Genomic DNA, 14,791 nt, shown 5'->3' with positions numbered 1-14,791 from the left:
ATATATAAATCACACAAATTCAATATCCTTTTTTGTTGTTGCTGTTCACTTGTTTTAAGTCATGTCTGACTTTTTGTGACTATTTGGAGTTTTCTTGGCAAAAATGCTGGAGTAGTTTGCTATTTCCTTCTCTAGTTCATTTTACAGATGAGGAAACTAAGGCAAAAAGGGTTAAATGACTTGCCCAGGGTCACACAGCTAGTGTCTGAGGCCAGATTTGAACTCAGGAAGAGGAATCTTTCTGACTCTATGCCCAGAACTCTATCCAAGTGCCATCTAGCTACCCCAGTTTCCTTAAACTTCATCTAAATCATTAAATCACAGAATCTTAATGCTGGGAGGAACCTTAGAGATCAACTGTTCAGGAAAGTTCACTATAACATTCAGCTTTTCTTAGAGTTCTGAATATAAGAGGTAGCATCCCCAGATTCTACCCCAAAACATGGTTTCTAGGATTAAGCACAATATTCCAGAAGTTATCTGACTAGGGCAACAAGCAATAATACTCTCAAAGGAGCCATGGATAATTTTTTTTCCCTCCTGGAGAGGAAAAAAAAAGAGTTAAATGACTGAGGAAAAGGGATGGACAGAAGCATAGGGACAGTCTGACCATGGGTATTCAGGCTGGGACAACAGGCAGTTTAGCTCCTATCTCTGAATAGAAGGTGGTTCCAAGAGAGAGGCACCAAGATGACAGGACACTGGAGATGGTAGCTAGACCATACATTTATTATTGATTGCCAAAAGATGTGGGTGAGATATGGAGATGGAGGTGGTAGTGGAAGGGTAGTATACCTCTCTATCTTAAAAACACAGTAGGTTTCTTTTTTTGCCTGCTAAATCACACTATTCTTTGAATGTGCTATTTACGAACACTTCAAGAACTTTTGTAAGTCGTCATCAAATTCTTATTTGTCTTAATTCTCCTTTGTATGAGGTACAGTGAGAAAAAGTGAGGGTTATAAAGAAAGGCAAAAAAACAGGTTCTGCTTCCAAGAAGATCTTTGTCTAATGGGGGATATCATATACTGACAAAGAAGATATAGACAAGATAAATTGGAGATAATTAACAGAACAAAATCACTACAATTAAGAGTAATGGGGAAAGGTTTCTTGCAGAAGGTAAGACTTTAGTTGAGATTTGGAGGAAGCCAGGATGCAGAGATAAGTATGAGAGAGATCATTCCAGGCTTGGGAGTCAGCCAATGAAAATACATAGGTTGATATTGGAGGTTGTATGCAAGGAACAACAAAGAGGCCAGTCAGTGTTACTGGATCACAGAATATGTGGAGGAGAATAAATTATAAGAGAACCAGAAAGTATGAAACCAAAGAGGACTATATATTTGATCTAAGGTAATAGGGAGCTACTGGAGTTTACTGAATAAGGGTGAGGAGGAGAGCAATCTGTTCAGGTCTTTGCTTTAGGGCAATCAATTAGGCTTCTGAGTGGAAGAGGGACTAACAGGGAGATGAGGTAGAGAGACCAAATTGAAATCTAAAATTAAATAGCCCAGGCATAAGGTGATGAAGACTGCATGGGGGTAGTGGTAATATCAAAGCAGAGAAGGGGGAGTATATATACTAGGGATTTTACAAAAGTAGGAAGTTTTTCAAATGAACTGCTATCTATTCCAATCTTTTACATTTTCCTTGTGAATTTAATTTTTTGAATCTCAATATGACTTTATATTTATCATAATTAATTTCATCTGATTATATCAGGCCCAATATTTTAACCAATAATATCTGTTTTGGATCCTGAGTCTGATATCTAATGTTTTTGTTTCTAATAGTTTTCTGTCCTATGAAATCATATGTCATATAAGAATATGATATGTGCTGTCTTTGCTTCTATCAAGTTTTGGATAAATGTTAAATGGACCAGGACTAATAAGCACTCACACCTTTGGAGAGTGCTAAGTTAACATTGAGCTATTGACTACTCTTTGTATCCAACCATAAAATCATTTCCAAATCCTCCTAATTTTACTATGGTATAGCCCATATCTCTACATATTTTATACAAGAATGCAAGACACTTTAGCAAATACTTTGTTAAAATCCAGGTAGATTATATTTATATCATCCCCATCATTTACTGGTCTCCTATCCTTGTCGAAAAGGGAAGTAAGGTTAATTTGGCATGAGCTTTAAAAAACAACAACAGAATCCCTTATCTTATATCTTAGAAATTGCTATTTAAGAATCAGTTCCAAGGCAGAAAAATGGCAAGGGCTAGGAAATTGAGGCAAAGTGACTTGCTCAGGGCCACATAGCTTAGAAGTGTATGAGGCCAGGTTTGAATGTTTGTTAGAATTCACTTGTGAATCCATCTGGCCCTAGGGATTTTTCCTGGGGAGTTCATTGATGGCTTATTGAATTTCTTTTTCTGAGATGGTATCATTTAAGTATTCTACTTCCTCTTTTGTTAATCTAGGCAATTTATATTTTTGTAAATATTTATACATTTCATATAGACTATCAGATGTATTGTCATATAATTGGGTGAAATAGCTCTTAATGATTGCTTTAATTTCATCTTCATTAGAGGAGAAATCATCTTTTCCATCTTTGATACTGGTAATTTGATTCTCTTCTTTTTTTTTTATCAAATTAACCAATGTTCTATTTTATTTTTTTTTCTAGAACCAGGTTCTACTCTTATTTGTTAGTTCAATTGTTCCTTTACATTTACTAATTTCTCCTTTGATTTTTAGGATTTTCAATTTAGTCTTTAATTGGGGATATAAAATTTGTTCTTTTTCTAGTTTTTTAAAATTACATGCCCAATTCACTGATCTTCTTTTCCCTATGTTTTATTGATATAAGCATTCAGGGATAGGCATTTTCCTTTGAGTACTGCTTTGGCTATATCCTAGAAATTTTGATATGTTGTCTCCTCATTGACGTTTTCTTCAATGAAATCAGGGAATGTTTCTATGATTTGTGCTTTGATTCACTCATTTTGAAGAATTATATTATTTAATTACCAATTAACTTTTAATTTGTCTTTCCATGAACCCCTATTGATTATTACTTTTAATGCATTATGATATGAAAAAAATTTCATTTATCATTTCTGTTTTTCTGCATTTGGTTGTGAGGTTTTTATGCTCTAGTACATGATCAGTTTTTTAATATGTACTATGTGTTGCTGAAAAGAAGATATATTCCCTTTTTATCCCTATTTAATTTCTCCAGATATCTATTAAATCTAACTTTCCTGAAATTTCATTCACTTCCTTTACTTCTTATTTCCTTTTTTGGTTAGATTTATCCAGTTCTGATAGGGGAAGGTTGAGGTCCCCCACTAGAATGGTTTTACGGTATATTTCTTCCTTAAGCTCCTTTAGTCTCTCCTTTAAAAATCTGCAGGGTAGCCTATTTGGTGCATGTATGTTAAATACTGATATTACTTAATTGACTATAGTACCTTTTATCAAGATATAATTACCTTCCTTATCTCTTTTAATAAGATCTATTTTTTGCTTAAGCTTTATCTGAGACCATGATTGCTAATCCTGCTTTTTTTTTTGTTTCCATTGAGCCTAATAGATTCTGTTCCAGCACCTTTCCTTTATTCTGGGTATGTCTACCTGTCTCAAATGTGTTTCTTGTAAACACCATATGGTAAGATTCTGGTTATGAACCTATTCAGCTATCTGCTTCTATTTTAAGGGTGAGTTTATCCCATTTACTTTCACAGTTCTGATTACCATCTGTGTATTCTCCTCCATCTTGTTTTCTTCTTTTAATCCTGCCCTTTTTCCTTTCACTCTTTCCCACCACTATCCTTTTATTTCCCTCCTACTTCTCTATAGGGTCTTTTATTCCCTCTTACTTCCCCCTCCCTTATATTGCTCCTCTCCCACAACCCCATTTTTTATTTCCCTTCTACTTCTCCATAGGGTAAGACAGAATTCTATATACCAATTAATCTGGCTATTCTTCCCTATCTGAGCCAATAACAATGAGAGTGAGAGTAAGGTTTAGTATTACCCATTACCATCCTCTTCCTCCTTTCCACTGTAATAGTTCCCCTCCCCCTGCACTTTTTATGTGATATGCTTTACTCCATTTTACTTTTCTCTTCCCATTTCTCTTAGTTCAATCCTCTTTTTCGCCTCTAGATTTTTTTTGCATATCATCCTAAACAGCTTACTACCACACCATTTGTCTATATATACTTCTAACTACCATTATAATGATAAAACAATTCTCTTTTCTGTGTCTCTTTCTACTGGGATTTAAAATTGTCTCTGTGCCACAAAAACTTTACCCTTCAGTTCTGATCTCACAATAGCTTAGTGTCTTCTTGGGCTGAAAAGAACTACAATTCCAAGGGTCTTTAGTGACTTAACCCTCTTGGAAAGGCAGTTAATCCAAGCTTTACTAGACAAACTGTTACAAATACATTGTTGGTTTGTACAAACAAAACTAATAATCTAGGACAGGATAAGGATTGAAGTGTTCTACTGAGGGAAAAAATACCTTTGTATCAAATATCTGAAATAAAGGTCTGGTATCCAACACGTATAGACAACTAATAGAAACAGACAAGACCAATATCTATTTCCTAATAGATATTTGGTTAAAGGATATGAACAAACAGTACTGAAAGGAATAGTTTCAAGTTATTATCAGGCACGTGAAAGGATGCTCCAAATCACTAATAATAAGAGAAATGAAAATCAAAACAAATATATTGTTGGTTGGGTCATAGACCCATAAACATTTCAGAGGGAAACATGGCAAGATGCAATGAATCAAAAAATTGATCATACTTTTTGGCCAACTGATTCTCATTACTAGAATTCTATCCCCTAAAAATCATAAAAAGGACAAAAAAATCTCTATATACAAAAATATCCATAGCTTATCTATAACAGCAAAAAATTGGAAACGACCTATATGTACAACAATTGGAGAATGACATTTTGATATAATAATGCAATTGAATATTATGTGCCATAAAACTATAAATATGGGACATATAAAGAAATATAGAAAGATTCATATGAGAGAAACTATCATGAGAAAAATCAAAATCATAAGCTATATATATATATATATGTATATATAGGCTACAATACTTGTAAAAAAAAAGAAAAAAGAAGAAGAAAAGCAAAATTAAAGGTGAGGAAATTTCTGATTGTCTAAAGGGAGATCCCCACCCCATCTCATTGGATCATTTGACATCTGTTTCTTTAAAGGTTTATTTATTTATTTACTTAATTGTTCATTTAATTCTTTATTCATTTTCTCATTTGGTCATTTATTTATTTATTTTTTTGTTTGTTTGTTTATTCATTCATTCATTCATTTATTTAAAAAACCCTTACCTTCTGTCTTGGATTGGCTCCAAGGCAGAAGAGTGGTAAGGGCTAGGCAATGGGGGTCAAGTGACTTCCCAGGGTCACACAGCTGGGATCTTTAAAGGTTTAGAAAGTTTAGGTAAAATTTTTCATATTTATTTGGTTGTTTTTGCTGATAGTTATTTAACTTTTAAAGTTATGTGGAAAATAATCTATGATAAAGGGCTATATTTGCTTATTCCTTGACATGAAACAGATGTTTGGGGTAGCCTTGTTTTTCTCATTGACCTTTATTAGACTTATGCTCCTCTGAGAAACAGTCATAATACTTAGAACCAGAAGAGTCATTAGGAGTCTAAATGATGAAACCTTCATAGTGTCTTAGTTTCCTACCTAAATAATTCAGTTTACTCATTTTACAGGTGAGGAAACTAAGGCTAAGGAGATTCATAGAAATAAAAAATTTCAGTGGGAAGAAAGTCATTGAGTTCAACATCCTTATTTTACATATAATATTGGACCAGAGAAATTAACTTGCCTAAGATCATTGAGATAATGAATACCAAAGCTGGGATTTGAACCCAGATTCTTTGACTTCAAATCCAGCTTTCTTTTGATTATAACTATGAACTTTTAGTGACATACTTTGGTGCCTCTTGAAATCTCCTCAAACATGAGAGGCCATTTGGAACAATGGATACTGAGCTGGCCTCAGAGTTGGAAAGGCTGGTATTCAAGTGATATTTCTGGCGCATACTACTGTGGTATCCTGGTCAAATCAAATAAATTCTCAATGCACTAGTCAATTCTCTCAAACTATAAGGGGCCAACCAAACTTTGTGGAGGGAGTTTCCTCACCTGGGAGTTCCTTAATTTAATGAAATCAAAGGTCCAGAATTTTTTTTAAACCCATTTTCCAATTTTCCTCTAATAAATATTCTCCTGGTTTCTATATATCTCTTCTTTGTTGAATGTTCCTACCATCTTTCTGGGCAACTTGGTGGTGCAACGGATAGAGCAGCGGGCTTGGAATCAGGAAGTCTCATCTTCATGAGTTCAAATCTGACTCCAGACACTTACCTGATGTGTAGCCCTGGGAAAGTGACTATACCTTGTTTGCCTCAGTTTTTCATCAATAAAATGAACTAGAGAAGGAAATGGCAAACCATTCTAGTATCTTTGTCAAGAAACTACCCCCAAAATGGGGTCACAAAAGTCAGGAAAAATTCATTCACACGAACATCACCATTTTCCCACCATTTCTACCTACAGCTAAAATAAAGCTAATCATTTCACATGTGATCTATCATATGTTCTTAATTCTTTAAATGCAACTATTTGGAAACATTACTTCTGGAAGCTGAAGATTAGTCTCAAATAAGGCTTTATCTTTGAGTTTCATAACACAGTAGTAATGTTTCCAGTTTGTTGCTATTCCTTTGAAATCATAATTTACTAGCTGGGATTATGATATGATGGTGTCCCTGAGTGAAGTTCTGAGGTGCTCTGCCTTCTCCCTACTCTTCCATGATGCAATTCACTCCAAGGAAAATTCAAAAAATTGCCCAGCTAGATAATACATTTACAATTCCTTCCCTATTTTTATAAATTGCAGCACAGAACAGATTCTGTACATTGGGTTGCCATAGACAAGGACTACTTGTTCTGAAAATAGCATGACATCCCAATAGCTTAATCTATTTATGTTCCAGAGTGCCTTAACCTGGCCAAATATTTCAAGGCATGATGTTCCTGCAATGAAAATGTTTATTTGGCAGTAAACATTTTCTTGAATACAAGTTTTTTTTTTGCCCATCATGGTTTTTTTTTTTCAGAACAGGTTAGCAATTTTGATTTTCTCTTGTATGCATCTGATTATTTTTCTTCTATATGCTAGGCAATAATTTTGCTAAGTGTTTAGGCTTGCTTCCTGTTTATTTTAATCAAGAGGCATGGAAAGGGACAGAGTCAGGGTGCAATTTTGGCATTGACTTCAACTAGCCTATGAAGCTTCTGAAAAGTGTAGGCTCTCAGACAATGTCACAATGTTTTCAGTATGTAACTTTAGCCCCACACCACTTAACTTGCTGCTTAAAGGAAAATAATATAGCTTCAAAAATGTTGTTTGTACAGCAAAGATGGTGTAGAAACTAGTTTTCACAGAATCACAGGATCATAGCATTTTATTTGTTTAAGATTGAATGCTCATTTTCTTCTGGTCATGCAAAAGATATGATCCCTATATTATTTCCATCTTTTGTGTGTGGTATTTAGTTTTTTAAAAGTAGATAAAAGCAGCCCACCGGGTGGTAAAAAGTAAACAAACCATATTTATTGATATGGTTTTCACAACCTCTATATTTCTCAATATATCCTTCCCCTGCTCTCTACAGAAAGTAATTTCTCATAACAAAAAAAAACCCAGAAAGAAAAAGTAATTAAGCAAAAACTAATCAATTTATTAGGTGAGCAGGATTCCCATTTTCAAGAACATTTACAATGTTGGGTTAACATAAGAGACCATTCTTTCAGTATTACAGAGAAGGATGAAAGTGATCCAAAGTTCTTATCAGATCATAAACTCTGGTAGGAACCAGAAATGTTTTGAGCATAGTCCCAGCAACAGAGAATATGTACTTTCCAAGGGCTGTTCTAGTTTAGTGTATCATACATCTGTTGTTTAATTGTTTTCAGTTGTGTCCATTTCTCCATGATCCTATTTGGAGTTTTCTTGGCAAAGATCCTGGAATGGTTTGCCATTTACTTCTCCAGTTAATTTTACAAATTAGGAAACTGAGGCAAAAAGGGTTAAGTGATTTGCCTAGAGTCACACAGGTAATAAGTCTCCCTAACTCTAGAGCTGGTGCCAGATTTACTGTGCCACTTAGCTGCCCCCATTTATCTGTAGGCTGGTCATTGGAGGGTAAATTATTTGAACATGGTAACCCAAGTTATTTAAAAGTAATGGAGACTTTTCCCAGAGTTAACTCTTGAAGATATATAATGTGCAAATTTATTTGCTATTGTGTAACTGTCTTTGTGAAGATAAACATCCACAGAATCTGAAATTTTTGGAAACTAATAATCTCAGGAGAAGACAGAGGGTGGGAGGAAGAATTCTGGGTAAAAGAGTAAACTATAAAATTCAGTCATGATCACTCTGAAATGTTAATGAAGTAAATGATTAGCAGGCATAAACCACACAAAATTCTCATGCATTCCACTTGAATATAAAATTATTTGACAGGTTTGATAGAGTTGTGTCTCATAGACACGACACTATACCCTGAAATCTGCAAAACTTTGTGTTTTGGGAGGAATGTCAAAAAGTGCTCAACTTGAGTTAATTATACTTGGTTAGTGATGCAAATCTTCCTTTAGACACTTCGTTTTCCATCCTAATTAGTGACTTTCTCAGTCCCCCTAAGCTTCCATCAACAACCAAGTCTAAGAACAGTCTTTAACTGGAAATCTTGTTTCAAGATCAATTTAATTGGTTTAGCATGCTGTATGCACTGCACCCCCCCCCAATTCCCAACAACCCTACCTTTGAATGAGAGTTACTTAGTTTCTTGAAAATTAGCTAAAAAGAAAGCCCAAAAGTGGAAATAGATTTTCTATGCTGGAGTCTCTGCAACTATAGATACATGTAAGAAGAGGATGCTCTGTGAGCGAGATAGCCTCATAGCATTATATTCCTGTATATGCTCTGAGAGTTTCAGACAAGTGTTCCTTATTAAAAGCAACAGCAGTTTCTTTCCTTTCTGCCTCAAGCACGTCTTTGGGGTGCTGCACATCAAAACATAGCTTTTCTTCATCCATTTTAATGGGTAGGAAAGAGTTCAGAGTTTTTAGGTTCAGAGACTGATATAGTCTCACTTTGACCCTTCCCAACATGTTACATGCCCTGCAGTTCTCTTCACTGGAGTGTGGCAAGCACAGCTGAATTTTCATCAATCTCACAAAGGAAGACAATACATCTGATCTCCTGTGCAGGCAAAAAATGACTACTCCAATAACTCAGAATGGGTGATTGCAGTTCATTTCCTCCAGAGGTGGCCACATATCTGTATCTGTAATCTGGCAGGCTGAATAGTAATCTGAGAATTTATCTCATTATTAAAAATATCCAATTTTCTGGTGATACTTCCAGAATCATAGCTAGCATATGGAAGTAGGTAGCCCAGGGGTCCTAGTCCTAGAGGACAATGTTTTCCAGACTCCGACAATCTTGTTCTCTTATCTATTGATCACTCCTTCATAGTCTTCATTGCACAATTTTCATCCAACAACCCAGGATCATTAACCTCCCACCTCCAACTGCAAAGTTCTGTCCTGGACCCTCTTCTATTCTTCCTCTATACTATTTCACTTGGTTACCATAGCAATTTCCATGTTATCATTTTGTATCATTATTCCTACATCTCTATATCCAGCCCTAGTCTTTCTCCTGAGCAATATCATCTATATTGATATACTATAATATCATCAATATCAACACATCACCTACTGTCTTCTTAGACATTTTGAAATGGATGTCTACAGATATTTCAAACTTAACCTATGCAAGACAAGCATCATAAATCCATTTCCCTCTTCTGAACTTTTCTATTATTTGTTCAAGGCACTTCCATTCTCCTTGCCTCTAAACCTCATCCTTTTCAACTCTTCATTCTCACTCAATTTTAATAAATGCTTTTCCAATTTATTAATTTATCCATTCTGTTCTATTTTGATAAAAATATCTTTTTTGTATCATATAGCTCAGTATTTAAATATACAAGATTAACAAAATGCTGTCAAAATGAAGTCTCAATGTGATATTTGAAATTTGGAAGATAAGAGATGAGAATATAAATTCTATATAAATTATTACATTGGTTTGTTTCTTTAAAAATACATCTGAAAGGAAATATGAGAACAACTTAAAATTAGGAAGAATTAACTCTTCAGTTTTCCATGGCACCAGGCACACTATACAGCAATACCAATGAGCAGCACCTGAAGTGTAGTCAGATTCCTACTGAAGACTTTGAACTTCTGCATTTGATTTACAAGCCTATGCAGTGTTCAAAAGAATTCTCCATAGATATAATTAGTGTTAATTATGACTCTGGACATTGCTTTATACTCTTCATTTTAAATGAATGATATTTAATTTTAGTAATATTTTCCAGTAAAGTGCTCTTTGGAGAGCACTAGCAAAAGCTTCTTCCCCTTGTGGCTTCCAAAGGTTAGGTTCATCCTGTCAAATTTAGGGCTTTTTCTCATTGGTATTGCTCTATAGCAGATATAGGCAAATTAAGTCAGGTGGTGATGAATGGCATTCACAAACCAGATTACAGAGAGAGAAACCTATGTTAACAACTGCCCTAGAGTTTTCTCCAAAGTATGCACATCACATTGTGAACTTCTAGGGAGTTTTTCAATTAAATTTTTTTATATCAGTGAAGTTAACTTCAGATGGTCAGATTAAAAAAAAACATTTATTAAATAATTATTATGTACCACACATTTGACACAAAGGCATGACAGTTATGGCTCTTGTAAGGGTGAAAAAGGGGGTTATTTTTTGAAGGGTTGGACTGGATTATTTAAGTGTGTTCACCAGGAATTTAATTTATTGCAAAGAGATTTATTTATAATTTATTTACAAATTATAGGAAGAGTGAAGTGAGAAATCAGAGAGAGGATAAGGTAAGATATCTAGCCTAAACACTAAGTAATTTATCTTCAGCCCCCTGCCTCAACCCAGGCAAGAGAGTTTAGTCCTCAACTGGATAAGCCATGGCCCTTGTAGCCCAGTACTTGGGGAAGTCTCTTCAGAAAAATACAGCAGTTAAGAGTCAGCTTTTCCCTCACCACATGTCAGTCTAAGGAGCAGGGTCTTAGGTCCAGTCAGTAGATCCTTCTGCCCCTCTTTACCAGCCTCAACTTGAAAGCATGAAGAATTGAATTCCTTCAGGAAGTTGTCACTCCCTTTTAAAGACATTTTCTCTTGTATCACTTCCTGTGTCTTCCCTTAATTTTATGTCTACCAATCACAGTAGACACTCTGCTATAGGATTGCCCAGAAGGCAGTCAGTTGATTCTGATTTGTCACCCACTATTGTACGCGTGGGTCACAGACCTCCCACTCAATGATTAAGTGGGATGTTTACACTTTTGGTGATTAGATCTAAAAATGGGCAGATCTCCATACTCAACTTTAAGTTGGGTATTCCAAAAATAGTCAGGGGTTATGATTTAATCTTTACAACCAGAGGAGAGTTAATTAATTTCATTGTTATAATCTGGGGAGAAATAAATTTAATCTTCACACTCTCAAGGTGGTAGGGAGGGCATGATAATGTCCTAAAGCTGGGATGATATTTGCAGAGTAGATATCATCTTACAAAAAGATGAATTTCTGGAGATCATGAAGTTCAGGAAGGCAATCAAGTGGGAAAAGATATAGTGACCTCTCCTGTCCCAGCCCAGGAATTCTTAAATGATGGAGGATTTGGGAGGAATTCTCTAATTTCCATCCTCCATCCTCTCCAGTCAAAGGAAGGAAGGGGCTAAAGGGAAGGGTGTGATAAAGAGGTATGTTTTAGTTAGTAGAATAATAATAATAGCTAACATATAAATACTTACTATGTGTCAGACATAGTGCTAAACATTTTACAGTTTTCTCATTTGTTCCTTATAACAATCCTGTGAGGTAAGTATATCATTAGGCTTATTTTATAGATGAGGAAACAAAGATAAACTGGTTATTAAATGACTTGCCCAGGGTAATAAAGCTAGTAAGTATCTGAGGTCATATTTGAACTTGGGTTCCTCTCCCAATGAGGTTCAAGAGAACAAAACTGAAAAATCCCATGCTTATTCTCTCTCTCTCTCTCTCTCTCTCTCTCTCTCTCTCTCTCTCTCTCTCTCTCTCTCTCTCTCTCTCCCCTCCCCCCTCAAGAATTTTAAAGTTTAAAGTGTTTTTTTAAAAAAAAAACTATTCTAACATGACAGTATTCTAGTAGCTCCAGAACAAAATTCCTTGTGCTGGGCTCTACACTTCTCAAACAAAACTGTGTACTTAAGTGATCCCTTAGTTGTCGTCGTAGACATTGTCATCGTCATCGTCATCATTGTCCTCATAGTCATCATCATCATCTTCTTCTTCTTCTTCTTCTTCTTCTTCTTCTTCTTCTTCTTCTTCTTCTTCTTCTTCTTCTTCTTCTTCTTCTTCTTCTTCTTCTTCTTCTTCTTCTTCTTCTTCTTCTTCTTCTTCTTCTTCTTCTTCTTCTTCTTCTTCTTCTTCTTCTTCTTCTTCTTCTTCTTCTTCTTCTTCTTCTTCTTCTTCTTCTTCTTCTTCTTCTTCTTCTTCTTCTTCTCTTCCTCTTTCATCTTCTTCCTTGTAGTTTATTGCCTCTCTACTAAGAAAAGGGAGATGTTTCATTTTTTGTCTTCTAAAACCATTGAATTGGCCATTGCATTGAATCATAATATTTTATAGGACAAAATATTTTATTTATATTTTTATTGTTATCCTAATTGCTTTCTTTGGCTTGAGTTATTAGTTCATGCATCTTCCCACATTTCTTTAAATTCCTCATATTCCTCATTCTATGTGTATCATTCTTATTCCATTACATTTGTCTTTAGGCTAGGAGGTGTAGTGGATAAAGAGCCAGTCTTACTGCCAGGAAGGCTTGGGTTCTGAAATATATTGTCTGTGAGATGCTTGTTAAATCACTTAACCTCTAGGTGCCCTAAGCAACTCTCTATGATCATCAGCTACAGAGAATGTGCAGAATGCTTTGGTAGAGGGAATTTCCTCATCCAAGAGTTCCTTATACCAATAAAATTACAGGTTCAGTTCCTATTCCTCTGTTCATGTACCATTCTTTTCAGTCATTCCTCAGTTGATGGGCACTCACTTTGCTTTATGTTTTTGCTACTGTAAAATCAACAGTTCTTTAAAGCTTTTACTTCTTATCCCCTTTCTTATATCTTTTCTTCCCAGATCACACACTCGACCTTGTCTCTGCTTTTCTGAGACTATTTCCTTGATAGCAACCTCAGGTTTCATTCTTAAATCCCCTCAACCCTTGCTCCCATTACTTCCAAAGCCCTCAGCATCTGGTCTTCCCATAACATTCACTATTTTTCTTTATAGAAATTTTATTGTTTTTTCTCCCAATTCAGGTGTCTGCAATAAACATTTATTTAGGGCTGACTTCATCCAAGGTCTTGGGAATGCAAAAATGACAAAGAGAATTGCTACCCTCAAGGAGCATAAACATTGTTGGGAGTGATATAAAATGGAAAACAGGAGTCAAAACAAGATAGTTTGTGTTTGAAGAGAATCCTAATAATTTCTACAATCAGAAAAGGAGTCCTGGGGTGACTAGGTGACTCAGTAGATAAAGAACCAGGGCTAGAAATGAGAGGTCCTGGGTTCAAATTTGGATCAGACTTTGCCTAGCTGTGTAACCCTGGGCAAGTCACTTAACCCTAATTGTCCAGCCCTTAGTGCTCTTTTGTCTTGAAACTGAAATTTGTATTGATTCTAAGACAGAAGATAAGGTGTTTTTTTAAAAAAGAAGATGAGTCCTATAGAAACCTATAGGAGACATTACCTGACCTAAACCTTAGAGGCAGCTAAGAATTCAAAGAAGTAGAGATGAAGAGGGCATACCTTCTAGGTATCTGGTACAACCCATGCAAAGGCATAAAGCATACAACATCAGACATAGGGCATCAAATGTTGAGTATCTAGAATAGTATGTGAGCCAGTTGAAATGGCATATTGAATGTGAATGGAAATAAGAAATCAATCTAGAAAGGCAGGTCAAAACCACACAGTGGAGAGCTTTAAATATTAGTCTAAGATGTCAAATTTTGAGTTGGGGAATGCTGTGGTCAGACCTGACCTTAATGCTATGGATTCTGAGTACAAATTGAGACAAAATTTTTAGACGTGGCCAATATGGGAATTTGTTTTCTTCAATATGGATATTTGATACATAGACTTTCTTTCTTCTTTTCCAGTTTGGGTAGGGGAGGATGGGGGGAAATCTTTTTGCTAACTAAAAAAAAATAAAAAAAACCTTCATAAAACATCTATATCATACAAATTGTCTGATTAAACCTGGCTAAAACTTGGATAAATCAAATCTACTTAGTATTTTAGAAGTAGCTATATTTTTTTATATGAAGAAAAGCATATATCGGTCAAGCTAATATTGCAGATGAACTTATTCTTTACTAGTGCCAAGAACTGCTGCTTGATGATGTCAACCCAAACCTTGGACCTAGTGTGAGGGCCACCACATGTATTTGGATTCACATGAACATATGAAGCAAGTGGATTCTGCCTCCTAAACATCTTTATATTCATTTTCTTTTGCTTAGCCTTACTTGTTTGTTTGTTTTTTTAGGCAAAGATCTATAAACTTTGGGATCCTTCCAAGCCACCATTTAACCTATATTTT

Source organism: Monodelphis domestica, chromosome 2 (assembly GCF_027887165.1).
Source record: "Monodelphis domestica isolate mMonDom1 chromosome 2, mMonDom1.pri, whole genome shotgun sequence".
NCBI classification, from domain to species: Eukaryota; Metazoa; Chordata; class Mammalia; order Didelphimorphia; family Didelphidae; genus Monodelphis; species Monodelphis domestica.
This window is presented reverse-complemented; position numbering follows the sequence as displayed.